The sequence below is a fragment of the Harpia harpyja genome, chromosome Z, assembly GCF_026419915.1.
Source record: "Harpia harpyja isolate bHarHar1 chromosome Z, bHarHar1 primary haplotype, whole genome shotgun sequence".
Taxonomy (NCBI): domain Eukaryota; kingdom Metazoa; phylum Chordata; class Aves; order Accipitriformes; family Accipitridae; genus Harpia; species Harpia harpyja.
In genome coordinates this window covers 67,024,336-67,049,736 of record NC_068969.1, presented here as the reverse complement: position 1 = coordinate 67,049,736, position 25,401 = coordinate 67,024,336, and the positions used below count along the sequence as shown (strand labels likewise).

The window sequence follows — 25,401 nt, the reverse complement described above, 5'->3', positions numbered from 1 at the left end:
ATGGACATGTTAATTGCCGAATCTGTAACTTATGTCACCTGTTAGGAAGTCCTGTGACACATACCAGCCCTGCAGGGAAGATGAGGTGTATCACACCATCATCTGACATAACGCAGCAAAGCCACAGATAGCACAGTGTCAACATCAAGCAGCACCAGTCACTCAGATGGAATACAAGATGGAACAGATAGACAAACTGGATGCATAACCAGGCTTATGTCTGTATTTCTGCCCCTGCTACAGACATTTCACCTTCATCAGATCTCCAGAGATCGCTGTTGCACTTCAATAGGATATTAATTATAACCCTCTCACTCTAACAGAATTTGTTGTCTCTGTGATGTCCCTCTCAAAGTTACAAAACTTTGAGGTGCAATGTTGTGTTTCTCTGACTTAAGACCTGGGCTTTCATATACAGCAGGAGGACACTTGGTGGCACTCATTCAACATCATTTTTACTTCCCATACTACAGAGTCTCTGGGTTAACCTAAACATGTGAAAAATTCCCCTTAATAAGTTTATCTCATGAACTCTGTCACTAAGACCAACTCCTGCAGTCACTACTCAGTTTTGACTTGATTGTTAATGAAGTAAAAAATAATTTGTTTTGTGTAAAAGAAAACTAAAGATCAGTTTATGACAGTAAACTGATCACTAAATTAGAGCTGAGATGTTTTTGCCTACCAATTATTCTGCAAAATCTTCACTTTTCTGCTTGGATGGGTACCTGAAAAATTTAGTCCCTGTGTAATGTGCAAATTCTTTGTTCCTGCACATTACTGTTCAGTGCAACTTGCACACAGCTGTTTGTTTGAAAACAAACAACAACAAAAAAACCCCTGACTTGAACCACCTGGTAACCAAGACAGCTACTGAGAAAGAGACTACTGCAAAGGAGGTAGAGAGTTGCACTGGGCTGTACCCAGTAGTCCTTCTAATTTATACTTCTGGGTGACTGCCATCTGCAACCCAATATTCATACTGTGTTTTGAGAAAGACACATGGGAAGCAGCAACACCCTAACCCTTTTAGATGAACAAATACCTATAACCCCTCTATAAAATCCTTCTTTTCCAGGAGTTACCCCTGCATCTTATGGACAGTACCCTAAAGTCCTGCCAAGGACCACAGTCTTATCGCTGACACCTGGTGGTTACTCCTATCAAAGCTGCTGAAAGATCTGACAGTCAGGAGGGGATTTGTTTATTACTCTTAACAGCAGGACGCTATTACATTAGCTAAGGATAATCCAACACCATTAGATAGCCCAAAGCTCTACTGAAGGTGCCTCCTTTGCGGGAGGGGGGGAGATCAAGCCCAGATGTCCCTGCAACTCTCCACTTACTGCACTCAAACTTCTGCGAAACACAGGTTACAAATAGGTCAGTAGCCACTAGCAGCCAAGACATCCTCAGTGGGAAATGCCTCAAAGCAATGGAGTGCAGCCAAGCACACAAGACAGCCCGTCCTCTCAAAACACAGAAGCACCTGCCTTCCTCTAGAACAGAAAAAGGGCCCATCCCTGTCATCTTTCAGCAATACAAGGGCCAAAAGAGTGACCGGCAGCTGTTACTCCGGGTCGCAGCACCCACAGAGCTTCAGTACTCCATGGATGCCCACTGGCCCTGAACCTACAAAATCCATGCTTTCCCAGCAGTTTTGCTTTTGTTCCAAGTTTTACCAGCTGCACTGGAGAATCTTTAACTTCTTTGGACAAAGTGCCCGTTTCATTATCTGCGTGTACGTCCATGCACTTTGTTTGTATACTCAGTGGTGTTTGTATGCTTGAGAAAATGCTTTGCTGACAAGTTCTGTACACTTTTCCAATAATCTTTATTTAAAACCCAGCCGGCACTTTTCAAGCCAAGCAAAGATTATTGTGCTCTGAAAGGTGTGTGCCCAAGCCAAACTCTTAGTTTCAGAACAGTGTACTTCTGGCCCGTTTAGGAAGAGTTTTATATTTAAAAATGAGACAGTATTATCTTTTCCCTTTCCTTCTTTCCTTCCCTTTTATGCAACTAAAGGGCTTTTCTTCAGATATTCTTCTAAAAAGAGCGAAAAAAAAGACCCCACTGTTTTAGCAGAAAGACAGGAAGGCAAAGCGCGATCCTACAGTGAGTGACAATTAACCAGATGAAAAATCACACCGAGCACTATTTCACCATGCTAAGCACACGGGCTGCTACAAAGCACCGACATGTGCTCTTCACACCAAGCCAGCATTCAGCGTCCGCTGTGCCGGACGTGGTTCGTTGCAATAATTGCACAGCCCTTCCCAGACTGGAAGAGCGGGAGCATGAGTCACGAAGAAGGGCAGCGCCTTCCCAAATTGCTCTGATTGACCTGACCCCTTGCAGGAAGCTGGGGCTGCCTCGTACAGAAATGCCACCAGCACCATTTCTGTGCGCACCGGGAATTTCAGTTAACGTCGAATTTTATTATTGCCTGCTTTGCTAGAAGAGTAATTACTGGGAGCTAACGGCCGGGGGAAGCTCGGGGCAAGCACCACATAAACAGAAAGCGTGCTTCGGAGCAAGACAGCCCGTCCTGGGCCATAAACTCTCCAGCAGACGGTGCTGCGGGGACAGACTGGTTCACGGCCCAGCCCAGCGAGCCAGCGCCCCGCTCCGCCCCGCCCCGCCCCGGCCCGCCCCGCCGCCACCGCCTTCCCCCCGCGCCTCCTGCCTGCGCGGGCGCGCAGCGGGCGCCCACCGCGGGGCGGGGGCACCGGCGCAGGGTGCACCGGCGGGGGCCGCTGCCTGCTCTCCGAAGGGTTAAAAAGCCTTCGCCCTCCCCCCCCCCCCCCCCCCCGCGTGGGTGGGGGCCGGGCAGTATGAGCAGAAATGCAGAAAAAAGTAGGTCAGTTGTGCCCAGCGGCGTAGCGGGACGGGGCGGGGGGGCTCTCCCTCGCCGGAGGCTGCAGGACGTCCGGCCCCGCCCCCAGGAGTCTGCCGATAATTTGCTCCCAGGCATTAGCAGGTACTCTCATAGCATTTACAAGCCGATAGCTCTCCCGCTCCATACACATTTGTGTTTTAGTAAATACACAGACACGTTCAAGGAATTTCGGGGGGGCGGGGAGGCGCCTAAAATCAAAAGTGAAGCATAATTTGAAACTCTGCCTACACCACAGCTTTTACAATCAACTTGTGACATGCTTGGCACTAAACACTGTTTATGTCCGTAATTAATGCAGTTAATACTAGGTTAGTAGCTGTGGCAGTCAGCCACGTGCAATGCCTGGCACATGGGTGCCTTGCCCTGACTGCAGAGGCACACTTTCCTCTTCAGTGCACACGGATGGGCCAGTTCGAGCACATCTGGAACCAGTTTAACTGGGGCCTCCCTCCAACGCAGCACTCAGCGCTGCCAGTGTATTCTTTCAGTCAAAATGCTCTAAAAAGGGGAGAAGGAATTAAGACAAAAATGGGAGTGGGAGAGGATGAAAAAAAGGGGAGCACAAGGCTTTTTCCAAACAAAACCACCCTGCCGCAGCAGGTTTCATAGCCTGCCTGAACAGGACCCGGCATCAGGGAGCCCCTAACCAGGCCTTTATAACCAGTTCGGTGAGTTCTTGTTTCTTCTATGTCTCCAAGCAGCTGGATATCTCAGAGTGCGTTACCCACCTGTGGCTGTGGTGCAGCGTCTGTTGTCCCCACCTGGTGAGGGACAGTGGCAATGCTGTTCTCAGCAGAAGGTGGTTCACCTAAGGGGTACTGCATTGTACACCCACCAAGCATAAGCATGCAAGCCCAAGTAACTCACGGATGTTTTCCAAAAAAAGGCTTTCTTAAGACGGAGACACCATGTTGCAATGGGAGGATGAGCATCTCACGAGTGGGTTGCAAAACCTCATTTCTACTTTTGGGGCTGGAGGTGAATTTTGAAACTGCATTTTTACAAGTTCAAAAGCTCTAGCAAGACTTCTGCAGGCAAGCTCAAGGCTTTCTTGGGAAATCAAGCGTTTTCAAACATTTTGCCTACGTCTAGGCATATGTCTGTGTATCTACTAACTAATGCATCAGGCACACCAGTGTCATAATGTGCCCTGTTTTTCTTCTGTAGCTGCTTACAACTTCAGTGAGAGGAGAATAAAACGTGCAAATCAGTCATGCATTAAGTAACGTTGCTATCATCTATCACGTTTGTTCACTTATCCTTTCTCCCAAGGAGAGAAGCGTTTGGTTTGGGGTTTTACACCCCCCTAAACATTTATGCCAGAAATGTCAAGGTCAAAGAAAGGTGCTCTTCACTTGCAGTAGGAGCTGGTGAAATCTGAGAGAAGCTCCCAGAGGAATGGAAGCCTACTTCACAGTCATGGCTTGGCCATCAAAAACAAATGCCTTCTGCACAGATATACATCATCCTTTATCTGGAGGGCTACCTCGTGCCAGAAGAACATCCCTGTCAACCCTCATCCTTTAACCCAATTCTTCAGATAGTCTGAGATGATCTGTCATATCAGTTCCCGCTTCCCTTGGCATGGTTACATTAGAGGCAAACTCTGTATCTCATTTCTGTTCAAGCCCAGTCCACAAAATACCAGAGGAGTAGCTTTTTCAATAATATTTTAATCAAAATGATAAGTATTCTCTTACTTTGCACTGACAAAATGGGAAAATTGAGTTTGTTTGGATTTTTTAATTAAGTTACAAATTCATTAAAGGGAATTACCACTTCACAGGGTACAAAAGACTGCATGTGTCTGCAGTTATTTTTCTCCACATTTCTTTCTTTAATTGCATTCTGGGTCACCCATTACTGCTTTTTCACCTCCTGCAAGCTATAAGCAAAAGCGTAGCAAATACATTGCAACACATGCTTGTAAGGGTGCTATTCTTCCTGTTTCAAAGTTTTAGAAGTAACTTCAATCCACAAGCCTCCAAAAAGCACAAAACAAAAATAAATGGCTTTTTACAAAAAAAGGAAATCAGTTACTGATCTCCAGTGAAAATGATCTTTAGGTGAGACACTTTTCATTTTGACATGCTTAAATACCACAGAATTAATACTGCATACAGATGACAAAAGGGTCACACACTCACCAGCAATTAAAAAAGAAATCATCTAGCAATGGAAAAATGCAAGTGCAAGGAAAAGGACTGTGTCCAAACAATGCAAGGATTATGAGGAAAGAATCTTCTACACCTATTAAAGGGAAATGGCATCCTACCCAGGGTGCAGTCATCAGGTATATTACAGTGATATTTTATCTCCTAAATAATGAAGAAGGGGGATTAGGTGGAGTCCCTGTTCATTGTTGAGTAAATGGTAAAATGGTTGGTAAAAAACAGCTGTCCTGGTTTCAGCTGCCCACCTTTTTTCCATCATCACAAACTCGTATTTAGGAAGGCAGGATAGTGTAGAATGACAACTTGTGCTGTTGGGTTCCTTGCTATACTATTCAGCAAGGGAAACTTCCCACTGTTTAAAATGTCTTTTCTAACTATTTCGCCATCGAATCAGAGTGTTTCAGCATGGTGCTTAGCCCCACTGTCCCTGATTCTTTGGGGCAGGGATGGGCTGACCAAAGCCAATGGAGATATACATTATTTAGCAGGTTTCTAAGTAGTTTTCCTTGGACTCTCTGCTATTCATTATACAACATTTTAAGACTTTGAAGATGGAAATGCACAAAGTTGAGAATGGACATGGAATACATATGGTTTTATCATTCAAATCATCGCATGTCAATTACCATCACTATACTAACGAGGTCAGTCAGCCATGCTCTTCTACTTGCAACTGGAGGGCACTGATTGCAGATGTAGTTCACTTGGATGACTCCTTGTGGGAAGAAATACGTAGGAAGCCCTGGTTTCAATACGGTGGTGAAGATTATGGACATTGTTACAATCAATTGGCAGAGACATCATTTTAATTTATAATGAAACCTAAGAGTAAGTTTGATGCATTTATGCGTTCATAGGGAGCATTTCTCTCTGCTCAAGTGGATGCAGTGTGCTTCATTTCTTAGCAGTGTGTTCAGGAAGAATCAATGAACGGGAGAGTGAGCTGAAGAACACCTAGGTAATCGTCAGCAGTGAAATGTGGAAGGCGAACAATGCCACCACTCACAGCCAGATTACCATAGTCATGGCATGCCTCAGAGCAAGCACTGCCTGTGGAGGTCAGTGAAGAGTCAAACCGTGTCTTACCAGCAGAAAGAAGGGGGAATTTTAGTCCCTTTCTACTTCTTCACTCTCTGTTTCCTCAGATAAGCAGGAGTTATGAGAGCTAAGGATCATTATAAGATAGTCTTTGACCCACAATATAGAACAATTGCCCCGTTAGCTACAGTTGTGTTAACTGGGTTCTGCTACACGTTGTGTGGGGTAGAGCTCACTAAAATGTGTGCCTTCAGTCATTTGTTGACTAATGCAGTCTTTGTGGCCAACTTAAGCACGTTCCACTGCAAATGCTTTTGATAACGCTCTTATAAAGGCTTGTGAATGTCAGTGTAGGAGGGCAAAATATTTTGAGCTGCTCAGCTTCACTTTATAAATATTTTTGGAAGCCACCAATATGAAATGTTCCATTCACATTCGGCACTGAAAAAAATAATGGCTTCTTCTAAAACAAAGACACATCTGTCAGTGCAGTAGAGTATATGAATTTACGCAATCTGCAGCACAGAAAAAGTACTTTCTCAACCAAATTAAGTTGAAGCAGGCAGAGAAAGAACAGCATGAAGCTCTCTATGCAATGTCAACAATAATTAACAGAGCACTTTATAGTCTGCCAGTGCTTCCCGTGAGTAAGGTACTCTCAGATATTTGGTATGAGCAGGCTGCCCTCCTGTTCCTCTGCTCCTCGAACCCAAAGCCGCAAATGTTAGCTTTTAGCAGCTAGCCTATCATTAACTTTTTAAATGTTGTATGCTACCCAACATTTTCCCTTAGGAGGACAAAGGGCAGAGGGCAAGACGACACTGTTGCAACTGCTGCAGGGATTCATGGGGTTTGTTTTGCCTTGTCATACTGGGAAATTTGGGGGTTTTTTCTTCTTTCTCAGGTGCATCAAAATGAAAAAAACAACACATTGCACCACACACAGGGTCTGTTAATCTCTTTATTCTCGAGTTTGCCTGTTGATAACTTGGGAGAAGGCAGCTTCCTTGTTTCCCTCACAGATGAGTACAACATTTGGAAGTTTTCTTCAACTCCTAGTGATTCTCCAGGGATGCAGACTGCAGACATTTTGCAGCAGGGAGTCTGAGGCCACCTGTGTACAAAATGCAGAATGTGAGTCTGCTTTCGCACAGAGCACTGTATTGCTCCCATAATTCTGATTTAATTGTGCTGCCTTTACATGTACTTATGGATTAAATTTCCAGTATTGCTACAGAATGGGGCACTCCTGCCATCTTTCTCTCTTTACAGATGACAAAACTGCAGCCTTGTCTAGAGCAGAGGGATTTCCACAAGTTTTTTCCTTCTAGACTGATTGTGACCGATTTCTTCCACATAGAAGAGTGCTCACACAGTTGTCAGGGAGACAACTGTTGGCACAGCTTTGCCCTGGTATTTGGAGGGCTTGGCCAGTCAATTGCTTTTCAGTGGATTGTGCATTCATGCAGATGCAGCACGCTGGCAGACTGACAGACCTGACTTTTTCATTTGCCAGTTTGAGCTCACGAGCATGCACTACCTCCAACCTGCAGCTGCGAGAGGTGGCCAGCATATCTCAGCTAGTGTTATTTGAACTAGTTTGAGCAGCAGCACAGTACAAACCTGGTGACCAAAAGTCAAGTGCAGCCAATGTGAGACACAGGACTTATTTGGAAGGTTGGGCTGCACTGTGTATATTGCTGCTAGTAGCTCAGCTGGTTGTTCAAACTAATCCAGGCCAAGATAAAACACTGTAATAATGCTTCTGTGATGCCAGTGTCCTTCATACAGTACAGCTGTGAGCCCAGAAATTCCCATCAGCCTACAGCCTGTGCCATTGCCTGCATCTCCTCTGCGGACCTCAGCACTTTCTTCCTTCCCCTCCTGCAAGCTGTGACCAAACCTAAATCAAAACCAGCCATCACGTCCCCTGAATTGGTGTAAAGGTTGAAAACAAGGACAATAAACTTTGTACCAGCTGAGGCTAATTAGCATGCAGCCAGTCATTTATGATTAAGCCATGCAAAATGTGGTAGTAGCACAAGAGCTGAATGCCATAGTACACAGCAAAGGCTCAAGGCACAGAGAAGTTAAGTGATTTGCCCAGTCTGACACCGCCATTCAGTGACAGAGGTAGAAACAGGCTGCTCATTTCTCTCTCTCAAAACAGGTTTAATCTCTAGATCATACTTTGATCTTGCTTTAGCAGCAGAAAATAAAAATTCCTCTGTTCATGCTGTAAGTCATTACAGAAATTACTTTAAGGTTACAGACTCACCATTATCACAGCACTGCTAGATCAAACAAAAAAGAGGGCAGTAGGAGAGGAAAAGAAGGGTTACTATGTGTCATTTACTTCCACAGTCTGCTCAACAAAGCCAAAGAGGAAAAACATTTTTTTTTTAGACAGATGCCTTTTACAACACATCAAACACTTCTCATGGGTGTATGTCAGAGACATTTTACTACAAAGGCTTTATCCTTTGCATTCACAACAGCCCGGGTGTTTATCAGGATTTTCCATTCCCTAAATTCAAGATCAAATTGGGATCTGCATTAAGATAGCAGAAGAAGTACATCAACAAAGTCCAAAATACAAAATCATTAGTGAAAAGAAAGCATTAAGTCAGCATGTTCCTGTGCTAAGGCTGCAGTGGGGGGAGTTTCTATCATCACAAAAGGAATGTCTGGAGAAGGAAACAGCCTATTTTCAATGTGCTGGCTTTGGAGGAAGCCAATATGAGGAAATAATTACTCTTTCTAATGGATTTTACTGCTACTAAATGTTTAAGTCCTCCATGCAAAGCATGTGGCCCCAATGTCACGAAGACAACAGTACTATTTAATACATAACATCACATGCATATATTCTGTTCTCCACATGCCCGCAGCAATGGTCTGATTTGTTTATTCATAAGTGCAGTTTGTAATTCTCTAAATTATCAAGCATAATGAAGAACATTACACAAAGACAAACTACATTTAACATTGCTACACACTCTTCCACTCTTAGGCCAAAACTCAACAGCATCTTTCATTTCTTCCCTCCTCCCCCTGCCCGCTGGTATGCATAATCTCAGCCCCCAAAATACTACAGGAGCCTTCCAAAAACTGTAGCATCCTTCCTGGGTGAGGTGTTGTCCCACCTCACAACCACAGCTGTTGTGCTAAGACAGTACTCCCAGCCTCTCTGCAGGCAATACAAGGATGGCAGATGATGGCTCATGCCACCCATGCAGGGTGATCCGCTCCACTCCCTGGGAATGGCCAGGCCTGAAGGTTTGCCATCCTCCAAAACCCATCAGCAACAGTAGAAGCACCAAACACCTGTCCCCAAACCCAGCACCTCCAGTCTTTTCACTTAGGGTGACACTGAGCTCCCACAAGATGTTCTGTCCCCTGAGACCACTGTAGGTTTAGATACTTACTTGAGAGGAAATTTCATTGTGAGCCAGAAGGACAGCGTGCTCTTACACTTACAGCAGAAAAAGAGGGTAGGCAGAAAGAGCAGAGATGCCTGAGGTCACTTCCTTTGCTTCTGTTTGGAATATAAAAAATGTCACAATTCTTCTCTATGCCAATTCTGTTGTACATTGGAGTAATTGGTTTCCAGTTCTAGTGGGTGATCTTGATTTCTCAAGAAGGTAAGCCATCAGGTAATCCTACACTTACTGTCTGGCTCCTACCACCATTGCCACTGTGTAGTCTTGTACAACATTTTTCAAATACTGGCACATCAGTTCATGCAGTGTCCTTGCTTCCACCACCACTGAATGAACGAACCCATCCATCAGGCTCCAGCAAATTTGGGTAGCTGTATCCATGAAGAACAGGACTCATGTTTGTTACTGGTAGCAGTAACACCTTCCCCAGTGAGTTTGAACAGTCTCCCCCTCCAGGTTAAATCAAATGGCTCTTGCTCTCCCTCAGAGATGCCAGTGGATGGATGTGCCACCCCAAAACTCCCACCTCTTGGATCATATAATGCTTATGTGAAAATGGTGGGTAAGCTCCTAGCAGCTCTTCCAGTTCAAAACGGGCTGGGGAATAGCAGCATGTTAATTTTCTGGCAACAATGGTGGACCTATAAAATTAATGACAGCCTCTACAGCTATTCCCACCTGTTCTCAGAGCAACATATGTATCAGATACATACCCACCCATGAGTCTACCTGTGATGGTAATTCAAACTATAACAAAAAAACCCCAAACCAAACCAAACCCCAGCCTTTCCTGCACAGGGAAAAGAGTGTAAAAGAGCAGGTGGGAATTTTGACTATTTTGACATCACACTTAATTGGGCCTTCCATAACACATGTCCAAAACAAGACAGATGTGTCAGCAGCAGCATCAACCCAAGGCTGATACTGACCAGACATATTGTAATATATGAAGATGGAGAAAGATGAGGGTGAGTCAGCAGAAGATGTTTGTCTTCTATGAAGAAGATATGTCCTAAAATTTGGCTCTCTATTACAGGAAATTACACTAATATTTGAATCACTGTTCTGTACACATCATCATTCTGTACAGAAGTTTTCCATGGTGAGGAAGTCATCGTCAGGCTTTACAATTTTGTGCTACAGTTTTATTTCAAAACATGTCCCAGAGCGTCCAGCTGACCCTGTGCAGGAAAGTATTTGAAGTACATGTGACTTCTATTCTCTCCAGTAAAAACTCTGACCGAGACACTCCAGGGATACATGCAACAACCCTTCCATATTCTACCTGGAAAAGGCAAAATAGTTTGTGGCTATTGTCTAACAAAACATTACAGAGAAGAAGATGAAAAGAAGTGGAAAGTATCAGTGGAATGCTCATAAAATGGAGATTTATCTCACGACAAATGCACTAAGATTGCCTGGAATTTTTCTGAGATATTTTTAATTTTTTCCACATAATTTGCTTGTTAGTGGCCGTATTTTCAGAAGGAATATTCTCATTTGAAAATGCTTACATTATGATTAGAATTACTAAGCTTGCTCTGCTCTGGAAACTTTAAAAAAAGTCCTGGCAAATTACTGTTAAAAAAGTCCCCAAGATTTTACAGGTTGAGGGGGAGTTAATTCAAACTCATCTGTAGCAAAACATGTTTAAAATTTATTTCTTTTAACGGCCATTAAATGTTGAAAGTGCAGTACAGGAGATATGCTGATAATAGAAAAATCCTCCCTTTTGTGAATAACAACAGTAATGAGGCACTATTGCACAAGGGGAAAAAGAAGATAAGCATTTCATCGTGGATATTCTTCCCCTTAGACAATACGGCCTTTGGCAAACTGTGATGTTACCCAGGTCTTTAAATAGTGAAGTTTCCAAACAAAAGGTTGGGAAAAAAATTTGATGAAAATATGTTTATAATTAAGGATGGAGCTTGGAAGAAGCCCAACAATGAAAGCAATTCTTGTTTTCTAACCTGGAGAACAAACTTTCTATAAACACTCACAGTGAAGGAGATTACCACAGTAATGAAGCAAAGCAATGAGGTGAAACAGGGTACACATACTATACCTGAAAACGTTTCAGACTTTCAGCTATTCTCAGCCAAGACGCAAGCTGTCTAGCACAGATAGATTTGGGATGTAACGTCAGTGGACGTCTGGGGAGACAGTCTTGCTGTTACATCAATACAGCTCCATGCTCCCAAAACGATCCTGCTTCCTTCCATAGCTACTCCTTGGTGGAAACATTTCTATTATCTTTCCAGTATCCCATAAGTCAGCACTGCACAGAGTGAGGTAGCTGAATTGCAGTTGTTCTTTTTAGCATGTGCTGTTTTTACACATTCACTGCTAGTTCTCTGATTGAGGCTTTAGCCTAGCTATGCGAAAAAAAAAAAAGGTGGGTTGGGTTTTGCAAAAGCCAAACCAAAGCTGTTTCAGTTCCAAGTCCCATTTTTTCTGAACCCTGAAAGTTAAAGCCTGGGTGGTTTGGGTAAGTGCTTCTAATTCTAGCATACCCCTATTTAAATTAAGAGGGAGGATTTGTTTTTAAAAACCTAAAACTAGGATGGTCTGGAATGAAGTCTCTGAAGACATTTAGGGAGAATTCAGATAAGCAGTCCCATTCCTCCCCCCACCCCTTATATCTCTCATGAATTTTTATCCTATCCCTTCCTTGCTTTCTATCTCTCAGATATTGTTTGTTTCCCCTCAATTTCCAATGGAGCTTGAAATTAGATTTCTTTTACTTCCTTGTTCACAAAGAAAGCTCTGAACCACACATCTTGGCATAAGTTAACTCCCAGACTGAGTCACTGAGTTACCTTCCACCTCTGTACCTGAACTGGTTGAAACCATGCAACAGAAATCATCATGTATGCCTTTTTCCATCTCACACTGTCATTATTTGATTTTTGGAAGGAAAATTCTGATTTTAGTTGGACAGAAATAGAACCATCTAATTGTAATGGTTTTAGTCTCAATTTATGACAGCAGGAATTGGCCCACAGTGTGACTCAAGACAGAAACAGTATTCATTGTCACAATTTATAACTTCATCAAGAGTTAACTTGGGAACTGCAAGCTGGCAGCAATAATTCGTACATTGCTGCACACTGTGTTTTCATCATTTCTGTTGATACTGGCAAAACACTTGTTTTGGCTTTCTGCATGTTGCCGTCATTAGTATAATATAGTATAGCCACTCAGATCTATTTAGGGGAAGGTCATTTTTATTCAACTGATTATGTACTGGGATGTTAAATAAACAAGCAAGTTAAAGACATCAGCAATCCTACTCCTTGATTCATGCCAAAGTGAATTCTAAAAGCTGGCCAGTTCAATTAGAGGAAAAGTCAAGCAGTGATTATTTCAGTTGGAGGAAAGAGGACATTACATTTCCTTTTACTTCAGAATTACCTGGAACGCTACTCCTTGATAATGGCTAAATACATCCATAAGGCTGGATGTGTTCAAAGACAAGCTAGAACATACTTGGTAACTATGACATGAGCAAGATTACTTATCCTGTTCATAACAATGAAAATTTCCTATTGAGATTTCACCAAGCAGAAAGTACAGAATCATGACTATTTATTTACAGCTGTTTGGAGTGCCCTTCCAACGCACAAAAGGACACTGTCCTTGAAAATGATATTTGGGGGGAAGTAAATGTCCATTTTTTTTCATTTTGCAAGTTTGCAACCGTAAAAGTTACAAAACAAGTCTCTTTTGGGAAGTACTCATCTTTTACGCTCATTAGATTGCAATCCAGCGATGACTGAACATGATATTTAAACAGTAGTGTTTTTGCCAATGAGTTACATGATCAACACGAACTGCTAATGTCTTCTATTCTAAACCTTCTCAAAATGTCAAGTGTTCTTGTCAGCTGAGTGGAAGTGGCATAAAAGTAACTTTTGAAGTTGCTGTTGATGAGATACCCTTGGGGAACTTAGTACATATACTGAAATCATATTCACAATATGCTCTAATCTCCCCTGCTGCAAAAGGACTAGGCTCTTAACTCTCATTTCCATTAATGGCAATGTAGCACAGCCTGGGTCTTCCTTCCAAAAAAGACACTGGGCATTCTCAAATAACACAAGTCTTATTTCCTGATTTTTTTCAAGCTGTAAGAAAATAAAAACATAAAATAAACTAATGAAATTGCTTTTGAAAACCTAGACTTGGTAACTAACTCTGTTACAACCCTCATAATTGCAGCACTGTTAATTTTTATTATTTTTTTTACACAACAAATCACCAAAACAGCAAAGAAATTCACAGTTGTCTGATTCACACTGGCTGTAGCAGACTCGCTGATTCTTCAGTGCCAGTTTCTTTTGTGAGTGAAAACATCTTTCTGATGTTTTAACATCTTTCTGATGTTTCTGATCTAAGGTAAGAAAGACAGTGCATTACCTGATGTCCTTGCCAAGGATGCGCATGACCTGGGTTCATTCCCTGCTCACCCATGGTTATCGCATGTGACCATGGAAAAGTCATACAGAGCTGTTTCCACTAATGTACTGAGGCAAAACTTCGACGTGCCTGCCCAGAGGTCTCGCAGCCTTGCTCAGGTACCTCCAGAGCTCTGTTGGCACTTGCTGGTTACAGTTGCCTTTCATTGACTTTACCCTACTGCCCCAAGAAAGATGACGGGCTTCCAGGCTTTTGCCCCAAAACAGTGCTGATGGTGGCTGTTACACTATTTACAGTAAAAGCCATGAACTACTTTGCTTCTAAAGTTTCAATGAAGTAAGATAACCACCGACACTGTATTTCCAGCACCATGGGTCTTACATGTTGACGCATGTCAAGATAAGGTATTTTTTGGAGTCTCTTTCTTGACTAACGAACACTTTTTTTACTCAAAGTATTTTCCAAAAGGCTACTTAGACAGGCGGATCTTTATGGACTACTAGCAAAGGGACTGTGCGCTTGTGATCAATGTTTGGTACTTTAATTACACATACACAAGATCTTTTCCTCAGAAAGTGCCAAAAAAAATACCCCAAAGTCTCTGTTCACTTGTTGAAAGGCAAAACATGTATTTTGTGCTGTTCTTCCATGCACAAATGTCTGACTGCAGGAACAAATAGCAGTATTTTGGACAGGGAACATTCAGTTTTCAGTTTTAGCACTGTCAATCCAGAGTAACTGCAGTGGCACGTAATTTGGTGCAAAGCACAAGTGTTTATGAAGATGAGCTTTTATACACGGCACTTCATGGTTAATGCGCAAATAAGCATAAAAATCAGAAAGCAGGGTAGAATTTGGTATGTATTTTATTATGTTTGATTTTGTATCCACATTTTTTCACTTGACCTGTAACAAATATTAGTTAGTATATTGGTTCCATTAATAAATATTTCAGAACTTGAGTGCTTTCAAATTGCTAGCTGCTTTTTTGTGATCATTTAGCAACACTCAGTGCTAATGTCTCTGTAACAAGTAATCCATGTCTAAACTGGTTTTCACACTGCTAAAAAGTAAAAGTTCAAGGATGCTGGAAGAAAAAGTAGGCCTCCAAAAACATTTCAGGGTCATTTCACATAGAATCATAGAATAGAATCATAGAATCATAGAATCATTTAGGTTGGAGAAGAACTTCAAGATCATCGAGTCCAACCATTAACCATGCCCCCTAAACCATGCCCTGGAGTACCCTGTCCACTCACTTTTTGAATATCTCCAGGGATGGTGACTCAACCACTTCCCTGGGCAGACCATTCCAATGTTTGACAACCCTCTCAGTAAAAAAATTTTTCCTAGTATCTAACCTAAATCTCCCTTGCCTCAACTTGAGGCCATTTCCTCTTGTCCTATCTCCAGCCACCTGACAGAAGAGACCAACACCCACCTCACTACAACCCCCTTTCAGGTAGTTGTAGAGAGCGACAAGGTCTCCCCTCAGCCTCCTCTTCTCCAGACTAAACAGCCCCAGCTCCCTCAGCCACTCCTCATAAGACTTGTGCTCAAGGCCCCTCACCAGCTTTGTGGCCCTTCTCTGGACATGCTCCAGCACCTCAGTGTCTTTCTTGTAGTGAGGGGCCCAAAACTGAACACAGTACTCGAGGTGCGGCCTCACCAATGCTGAATACAGGGGAAAAATCATGTCCCTGTTCCTCCTGGCCACACAATTTCTGATACAGGCCAGGATGCGATTGGCCTTCTTGGCCACCTGGGCACACTGCTGGCTCATATTCAGCTGGCTGTCAGCCAGCACCCCCAGGTCTTTCTCTGCCGGGCAGCTTTCCAGCCACTCTTCCCCAAGCCTGGAGCGCTGCATGGGGTTGCCGTGACCGAAGTGCAGGACCCAGCACTTGGCTTTCTTGAACTTCATACGATTGGCCTCAGCCCATCGATCCAGCCTGTCCAGATCTCTCTGTAGAGCCTCCCTACCCTCAAGCAGATCGACCCTGCCTCCCAACTTGGTGTCGTCTGCAAACTTGTGGAGGGTGCACTCAATCCCCTCATCCAAATCATCAATAAAGATATTAAACAGAACTGGCCCCAACACCGAGCCCTGGGGAACACCACTTGTGACCCACCGCCAACTGGATTTCACCCCATTCACCACAACCCTCTGGGCTCGGCCATCCAGCCAGTTTTTCACCCAGTGAATAGTGCACTTATCCAGGCCACGAGACGCCAGCTTCTCAAGGAGTATGCCATGAGAGACAGTGTCAAAGGCCTTGCTGAACTCAAGGAAAATAACATCCACACCTTTCCCTCATCCACTAGGCAGGTCACCTGGTCATAGGAGGAGATCAGGTTGGTCAAGCAGGACCTACCTTTCGTAAACCCATGCTGACTGGGCCTGATCACATGTTTGATTGCATCTGCTCTTGTAACTATGTTATGCATTGCTGGATTTAAAAGCCTGTTTTCACACAGGTGATATCATACTTTACAGCACTGTAGCCTCATTTACATTGCATTCACAAACATAGCAAGTGGGGCGAAAAACACACAAGGATATTCAACAACTAGGTTAACCCACATCCAGAGACATCCAGAATGTGGGTTAAGTACAGGTAGAAGAGTACAGCTGTCACATCCAGGTCAATGAGATGCATCTGGGTTCCCAGCCCATCCTTGCCTCAGCTGGCTTCCTTTGTAAACCAGGCAACTGGGCCAGTTGATGATGATGCTTAGCAGCTCACCGTGCAAGCAGGGCACTTTCACTATTAGCCCTAACCACTTAACACAATCTTGACAGTAGTAAAGCCTGGCTTTTTGCAATATTGACTCACTACCATGAAGTATGAAATGAATCTTTAGAATATCATGGAAGGTAGGAGCTTTCTTCATTGGTAGCAAGGATCACAAAACCCTCAATGAAGTGCAGAGCCATAAACGCAGAAAAACCATCCCACCAGTATGAATTTTTAACTGAAACATCAGAAGCAGGGGACTGACTAGAAGCAAGAGGCTCCTGATGATTGTACAAAATAATAATAACTTTAAGGCTCATAATTTTCAGGTGATTTATTTAATCTTCACACACACCCACAATGAAGGAGGGCAAAACAATTCTGTCTGTGCTGCACAGGGACTGTGAGGCATCAAGAATACAGGATCTGCCCAGGGCCAGCATGAGGAGTCTGAAATGCCTGGCTGCCAGCCCCATTCTCAAAATACATCGCTCCTTTCTAGAGGCAGCAGCTGTTTGTTTGTTCTCTGACACTTATAGAACATCTAAGATTATTTCCATTGAAGATAATAATCTGTCCAGTCCAGTGGGAACAAAATTGGGTCATAAATGTTTAAGCTGGTCCAGTTTCACTGAAAACTCTTGGTAAGCTCATGGTTAGACACAACACTGTAATTATCAGGTTCAATTTAGGAAGCTGACTGGCACACCAGGAAGGCTGGGGCAAAAGCACAAGAGCTGTGGGTTCAGCTCTTTGTTCTGCCACTGGAGTGACCAATCTTCTGGCCAGGGCAATTCCTGTAGCCTGAAACTCAGCCAAGAGTTGTACACATGCTAAGAATCCTCCCATGCCACCACTAGAGGTGTGTACCTCATGCGAGGAAAAGGCAAGCACTTCCCCAGCCCATGACTGATGCATGCACTGGAGACATGTGAAAGCGCAAGGTCTTGGGAATAAAAGCTTCCTCTAGGATGCATGGACATCCCTCTGCATTTCAGTTGTGTGATGGGCTTGTCTGTCCCATGAGAAAGGGGACATTGTGGAGTTCTAGGGATAGTGGCAAAGAAGGGGGCATAGACAGGACCAATTGTCCCAGGAAGCAGGATCCAGATTTGAAGCCCCAGGTACGATGTCCTTGTTATGCTCTGGTCTTTTTGTGAGACTGTGGGCAAAACATAAGCGTTTAAATTTTTCCACAACGAAACTACTGAAAAGTATTTTTTTTCTTTTTAACTGGGATGTTCACCAAAACTTGATCATTTTAAAGCAGCAGAACAGCAATGAAGCTGGTGGACAGTGTCTTGCGACTGCAAGAAAGACCCTCAGTGCTTCTGACTTCCAGCAAGCTCCTACACGAGCAGGACACAGGAGCCACGAGCCATGAGCCACTGACATTTTTATATCAAAACCAGTAGCATTTAAATGATCACCCTCATTTCTATTGAAGAAATTTGTTCTTATTACTGGGGCTTTTTTTGAGCAGAGGTAGGCAGAGTAAAAATAGATGTCAATCTGACTGCTTATTACAAACGTTTTCTTTCTCCTGCTTTTTGTACCACATCTGGCCCTTTCTGTATGTCCATAGGGCACAGTGAAATGCTTCAGTGTAGGCATTTCACTGGGGCAATCTTGAGTTGCAGGCTAGCCACTTTGGACACGCTTACTGTCACTGAAGAAATACACGTACCACAAAAGGATAATTATGCCCACCTAAAAATCCAAAAGTGTGTCAAGCAGCTAACATTGGGTCTTGTAATAACCTACAATTAGCATGTAAAGCCCAAGGCATCTCCATGTTGACAACATGGTTTAATCCAGTAATAAAGTAGGCTAAAATTATTATTATAGCTAATAGTATTTTTAACAGAAGTGAAACTATAGAAATGAAGCTATGCAAACATATTGATTTCAGCTGTGCCTCCCTGACAAGTCTGTATAGATTTTGTTATCTATGGCCCATTTTTCCAAAAAGAACCCAAGGCTCACAAATATAGAAATCCCTGGTTGTATGAAATAGACAGTTGTGCATCAAAATGAGGGATTTACATGTTTAACTGCCCATATTTGTATCCTTCTACCCAGCCTGCATACACAAAGGTGAAGATTGTTATATTTATCAGTGCATAAATGAAAGGAGGAGAGATAAATGACCTGGTTTGCAGAGGTGCTGAGCACATGCAGTTCCCATTTATTTCAACTGGAGTGTGAAAAACAGGCCCTAAGTGACTGGCCCAAGCTCACACAATGCATGATTGTCAGTGCCAGGAAGAAAACCCAGAAATCCTTCCAGTCTAATCCTCCCAGTCTAAATCCTCCCCAGTCTAAACCCTAGACACAGGCTCTCCCAGGAAGGAAAAAAAGAAAAAAGCTGTACAACAGCCTAACCACTCTCTTATTCTTACCTTAGCTTGCTAAGAGAATAAAAAAAAAGGGACATGAAAAACTCCTGCATAATCTTTAATGACTAGCAAATAATGCCAAGTAGGGCAAGTAAATATGTGTGAAGCATTGCTCACACACCCAGCAACTTGCATGTGTGTCACAGATGGTTTTAGTGAAGAGCCAAAAAGAGAAAGAGAGAAAGGAAAAGGAAAACAAGTTACAGTCCAGATAAAGAGTAAGATAGACAAAGACATTTTCTAGTATTAAAAAAACCCCATCCCTTAAAAATGCCACAAAAACTAATGATAAAAAACCATAGAACCATTCCCTCTCCTTGATAACGTGTAGGCTAATCTCTACATAAATAGAAATAACAGCCTTTGAAATGGCAATGATTTGCTTGGAAAACATTCATTAAAAATGTCCTGCAATTATTGACTCTATCATTATTTCTTGGCAACAGCTGAGTCTCACTGCATCTTGTGTTGTTTTTCCAATGAAAAGCAAAGCATTGTTTGGAAAAAGAAAAACACACCAAAAAAACCCACAAGGACATTGTATTTGAAATATGTGCTTGGTGACATGGAGCTGATTGCCCAAAGGAATCAGGATACATATATTTGTATTATTGTACATGTGAGTAGCTTGAATCATGTACTGCTCTCTCTCTTTGTTTGGATTATGCAGCTTGGCTGGGCAGCCATCCAAAAGATTCACATTAAATTCGAGCTATATTCAGCACAAAAGTCATCTAGCATCAGAGGATCAAAGTTACATCAACCAACAAGCACTAAGGAATTGATAAGCCACTAAAATTAGGTCATCTCCTAGCAGCTGCTTTTGATGGATGAAGTAGAATTTAGCCTCAGGTTTTCTATTTAAAGATCTGTTACAGCATCTTTTCCTGCAGCTACAATGAGAACACAACAAAGTATAATGCTTCTGATTAAATGTTTAATCATTACTCTTTACTCTTCTGATTGTTTCTGCCATGGCACAGATGATTAACTGCACACACTATTTGCAGCTTTCCTAGCCCTTTTTAAACTGACATTAAAATACTCAAGATTTTTAATTCCTATGTTGTAAAACCTAAGAGATGATTTTTAAAAAATGTGGATAAAAATCTTGCAAAGCTGTTTACTTACCATACGTAGAGAGAGAGATTCTCACTTACTGGAACTGAAAATTAATCTCTATGCAATTATCCCACCGCTGTGTCCACCGGAAGAATCACCGCATCACTAGGAACTGTATGAATACAAAAGTACATATCTGTGCATAAGTACATGTGGGGCTATAGAAATTTTTATGTATTTATGATTTTATTTGTGGCTACTTTTGGGGAAATTATCCAATTACTCTAATTAACACATACTTTTAAAGGTACTCGCTAGTGCACTAGGCTATCTTAGGTCATTAGCAACTGGCATTATGATTGCTAGACGGAGTTCAATACATGACCTACCAAGACATGCTTATGATATCAGGATAATACAAATGGTGCCATCATTAGCAGCTTTACAAGAGAGCTCAAAAGGAAATAGACAAAAACCCCGAATTAGTTTCACATGCATAGAACCTGCCCTTGACCTGTTCAGAATATGACCAAGATCTGCTGGCTGCAGGCTGTGTACAACACTGTTATGTCATCATCTGCGTAAATGAAACTAACACAGGACTTTGTTGTCAGGGTTTTCAATATGACATCTCTCATGTCTGTTAAAATCACTAAAATCTAATTTAAATAATCTTAAGAAACACAGGAGAGGAAAAGAAAGAACATCTGCCTAGTGCAAAAGATGAAGTCAACAGTCTTCTGCCTTTTCAAGTAAAAAACTGATGGGGGAGAAAGACTGAAAAATATAGTACGTGACAATGTCACATAAGACACATCACTTTCTACAAATGATGGACATGTGTATGCCACTCTAGAGCAGTCATGCTCTCTGCTCCCTTATGCCAGCCTAGTAAGTGGGCTGTTGCTGGGTAAGTTTTGTAAGGGGTGGAAACTCCGTGTGCATTTCCGCTCCAAATTTGGTGTGCCCAGTCTTTATTACTTGAGAAAGCAGCATTATGCACTGTAGTTCAAAGTCTAGCTCTAGCTTTTTCCAGCTACGTACCTCTTTTTTAATTAAAAATCTAAACTGGGGCAGAGGGGAGAGTATGTAATACATCTGGAGTAGACAACACATCTGAAACTTTTTCTTTTCAAGGAAGAATCTTTATGAGCAGAATGTAAATGAGTTTAATTTATCAGTGGTGCTTAGTACTGCAGTCTGCTTGGATCTCAAGCTAATCAGCTTTCTCTTTTGCTCGGGGCCTCAGAGAAAAAGCCAGCCACGGAGCCAGCTTGTAGGTGCCTATCTGGCTCATGGAGTAGGACATCTGGTGAGATGGGGATGCTTTGATGCCACATAAATTTCTGACAACCTCAGCTGAAGGCTGTCTGTCATAACATCTGCTGTCTTACTGTGCTATGACCACGCTTTTTTCCTATGCATTGAGCATATCTGATATTACACATGAAAATCTTGGGATTTCAGTTTTGACTGGCCTAACAAGAAGTGGGAGAAAAGTGCCTTTTCTGCCCTCTAGCTGCCCTCCTTGGCTCATCCTAGCATTAACATCCTTTCTGTTCATTTGTTTACTAACAGAGTTACCTCATCATCTACTAATTACTGTGTGCTCAAGGCAAAACTGGCCAAAGATGCCAGAACATAACAAGAGTTTGCTTACTTTGTGACATTTCATCTCTACATCGATCTAAGGAAATAAACACATCGCCCTCTATTGTTAAACAAAATACCTGAACTCTTTTTAATGGAGTAAGGCCACATATGTTCATCAGGTCCACAAATTTCATTTAACTCAGAATAGAAAAGAAGAATAACATTTGCAGGAGAAATGTATTATCCTGGTCACTTTTTCTGGCAGTGGCTCTGATTTAAAGTTAAACCTATTACTGAATAATTCCTTCTTTACAGCTATACTTATTCTTGATGGTGACAAACACTCACAAATGAGAGTGGGAGTTTAGTATACATATTATACTGAGTCTGATACTAATCTCAACACAATGCAACATTCCATAATCAATGACCATACACTAAATCTCAATTGTTCAAGAACTGATCTGAGGCACTTTTAAAAAATCCAGTTGGCCAATTTATCACTTGACAATTTGAAGACTTACTTTTTTTCTGCTTTTTTTTTTTTTAAATTTTTAGTTTCAGAAATTTCTTTCTTTTTCCCTCTTTTTCCTTATGGTCATTTGATGCAACAAGTTGTGTGATGATCAGAATTTGGAGATAATCTAAAGAAGGAAGAATATCTGCCTTTCTCTTTTGTGCTGCTACCAGCTTTATCAAATGTCAATATCCTTGAAAAGTTAAATAGGGAAAGAAATGAAACACCAAAAAAAAAAACCCCATATAAAAAAAAATTCATTGCAGTCATTTCTCCTTTTATTCCAGTTAGTGATTAAAAGGGGGAAGGGAAATAATCTTTCCTCTTCTCTCCCCATATTTAGGACATTGGTTTGGCATAGCTACAGTTTCTAGTTTTGATAAAATGCTGTGTTTGTAAATATGATAGTTATCATTGTTGCTCTGATAAATCATACTTTGTTACTAAATAAAGTCAGGAATAATTGGAAACAGATCAAATAACATTTTTATGAGCTCTAGTCCTATTCACCAGGTACGAAAGCACTAGTAGTTCTAGATCATCTTGCTTGCCCACACATGGTTGCTATGCATTATGTTCCAAAACACAAACGCACAAACCTACTGACAAGAGTCAGTAAGAAGAGGAAAATTGTGGTTACTTGTCTTCTCAGATGAGAGGACCTGTTTCTTTTAGGCCTCCTTGTCTATGTCAGAAGAGTTGTACCATCCTATCCATGTCTTCTTGGAAGGGCAATGTGTCCTATTTCCACTTAAAGGTTGAGGGTTTGGCAAGGAATGTTCTGATCTTCTAAGACTGAACAAATGTTGTGCAAGATCTCATTACAGAGATCCCTGCTTGCTAGCCTAAAAATCTTCACCAGGCAATCACTGTTTCTTGGGTATGCTTATGAACAAGGAGGAGCTTGTTACTTATGCAGCGTGCAGTACACCAGATATGAAAATCAGCTACAAGATAGGGAAAGTGTTTATAGAAGAAATGGTCACTATACACCACCACATTTTGATGGGTCACTAATCTAAGCAAGCCATAGTGAAGATTTACGTAGGCTGACAGTACGAGGCTTGGTTTGTGGTCATGTGCTCTGAGGAATCAGCCACGCCAGCTGTCTCTCAGAAAGCGCTGTTGTTGTTTTCCATACTCATGATCTGCACTGGAGAAGAAAACTGTGAAGAGGATAATAAGACTCACAAAATGAAGCCCTTGAACGTGAACAAATTAAGCAGCAGGACTAAGGTTTTCCACTGCCTCTTACTTGAGCCCCCACCATGCTCCCCAACCTCAGTTCCTGTGGCCATGTCCAGTTACACGTCTCATACCCACAGGCAGGTACATAATGTAAAACCTGGTCAGACATTCTTCTGCTGGAACCTTGCCTTATTCCAGTGAATGGGCAGTTACTCGATACTTACGTTTATCCTACTCATTCAGCATGGGATCTCAGGTGGCATTTCCTGCATGCTTTTCAAACCCTACAAGAAAAAGAGAATTTTCTTTTTCTTGGGCTTTTATCTGGCTTTTATATCATAATATATTCCCATTGATTTGTTTGGGTTTTTTTTCTTTAAATAAACCTGAATACATTTACTGAAAGAGATATCATTATCACTGTTTTTAGATGCACAAGAAGCTGTGTTTCAGCAAGAATAAAGTCAAATTTGTCCACACTCTAAGCTAATTTGGGGGCCAGTTTGAGATGCCAACTACAGTTCTCAGTACTTGATAGCACTCTGTATTTGCTGAATACGGTTCTCACTGCCATCAGTTTCTGCTGTGAGGGTTTAGCATTTCTGCAAATCAGATCAACACCTCTAAACATGGATATTCCTAAATCAAGAACCTACTGTGCTTCCCAACCCATCCAGGATCCTTCTCTTCACCTGCTATTTCTCACCCTTTCAGTGACTGTACCGCACCAAAGCTGCCATCTTCCTCCACCTACCCAGGCAGTAAGATTTGGATTGCAGGAAGGACACCATCTCTACTGTTGGGTCTAGTTTTCAGCTCCAGATAACTGCTGAGGGCAGCAATTTCAGGGGAAATTTGCAACGAAAAGGCTCTCCTTTGTGGTTTGTGTATGTGCATGCAAGTGTGTGTAGCAAAGCTGACTGAAGTAGAAAACTATCACGTTCCCTTGCCTTTACATAGTATCTTGTCCATAACCCTCTGATCCCATCTTCTTTTCTATTCTGGAACTTGTTGCTGAAGGTATAGACCCCACCTTGGTGTGCTTCACCCCCTTTAACTTTTCTTCCCCTGCTTCCACAGAAGTTTGGGCTGGGATTGCCCAGCTAGGGCCAAGACCCGTAATTGTGACTGGTTTAGAAAGGTATGGTGAGACTAATGTGAATGAAACCAACAGAAAAGAAAAATGTTCACTGAATAAAAAGGAAAAAATGATCACTGTCAGGAATTTATTAAAATCTGGATCAGACATCCAGGTGCAATGGTGGACAACCCACATTTGAGACCCTTGAAACTCAAGTGGACAAAACATCCATTTTGCATGTGCTCCCAGGGCATGATGAACACATCGTAACAGACCTTTCCAGCTAAGATTTCTAGTACTAAAACTTATTCTTGCAATGCTGCCAGCAGCCTGTATATGCTTTGCCTAGCTGCAGTGGTCAAGAAAGGTACCTTCACAGCTATATCAAGGCCTTTTCCCCTTACTTGCAATAGTAATGAGTATATGAAATATTTTACATCCCTTTTCCTTGCCATATATAGCAATTATTCTCTCATTCATCAAATGTACACGAATTCCTTTTCATATGTAAATACACCATTTGCTTCACAGCTCTAGCCAAACAGTTGTGCCATTCTTTGTCAAGAAGATAATATATTTAATCATGGAGTGCCTTGTTTCCATTGTATTGAACAGGTGTTGTTTAATGGCACAGCCATTGTAATATTATATTCATTTATTAATATGAGTGTAACGAACATATTGTAGAGACATGAATGTGCTGGTCTCATGGTTAGGGTTAGTGGTTTCTTATGATGTGGTATGTGTAGGATAGTGGCTTAGATTCAGACTGCAGAGAAGCAGGAGTTCATTACAGCAAGTCCAAGTGATGTGGCTGGTTTTGGCCCTTGTTCACTTTTGAAAAGCA

The 25,401-nt window shown here is 42.1% G+C and overlaps 1 long non-coding RNA gene across 1 annotated transcript in view; it reads right to left on the bottom strand.

Moving 5' to 3' along the window:
* Positions 1 to 7,058: 7,058 nt before the first annotated feature.
* LOC128136406 (uncharacterized) overlaps positions 7,059 to 25,401 on the bottom strand; it is a 54,357-nt gene continuing 36,014 nt past the window's right edge. The window contains exons 4-5 of the long non-coding RNA XR_008233359.1: positions 20,245 to 20,347; positions 7,059 to 7,225 (exon numbers count right to left, since the gene is read on the bottom strand). This is a non-coding gene — a long non-coding RNA (uncharacterized LOC128136406). The remainder of the gene's footprint in view (positions 7,226 to 20,244; positions 20,348 to 25,401) is intronic.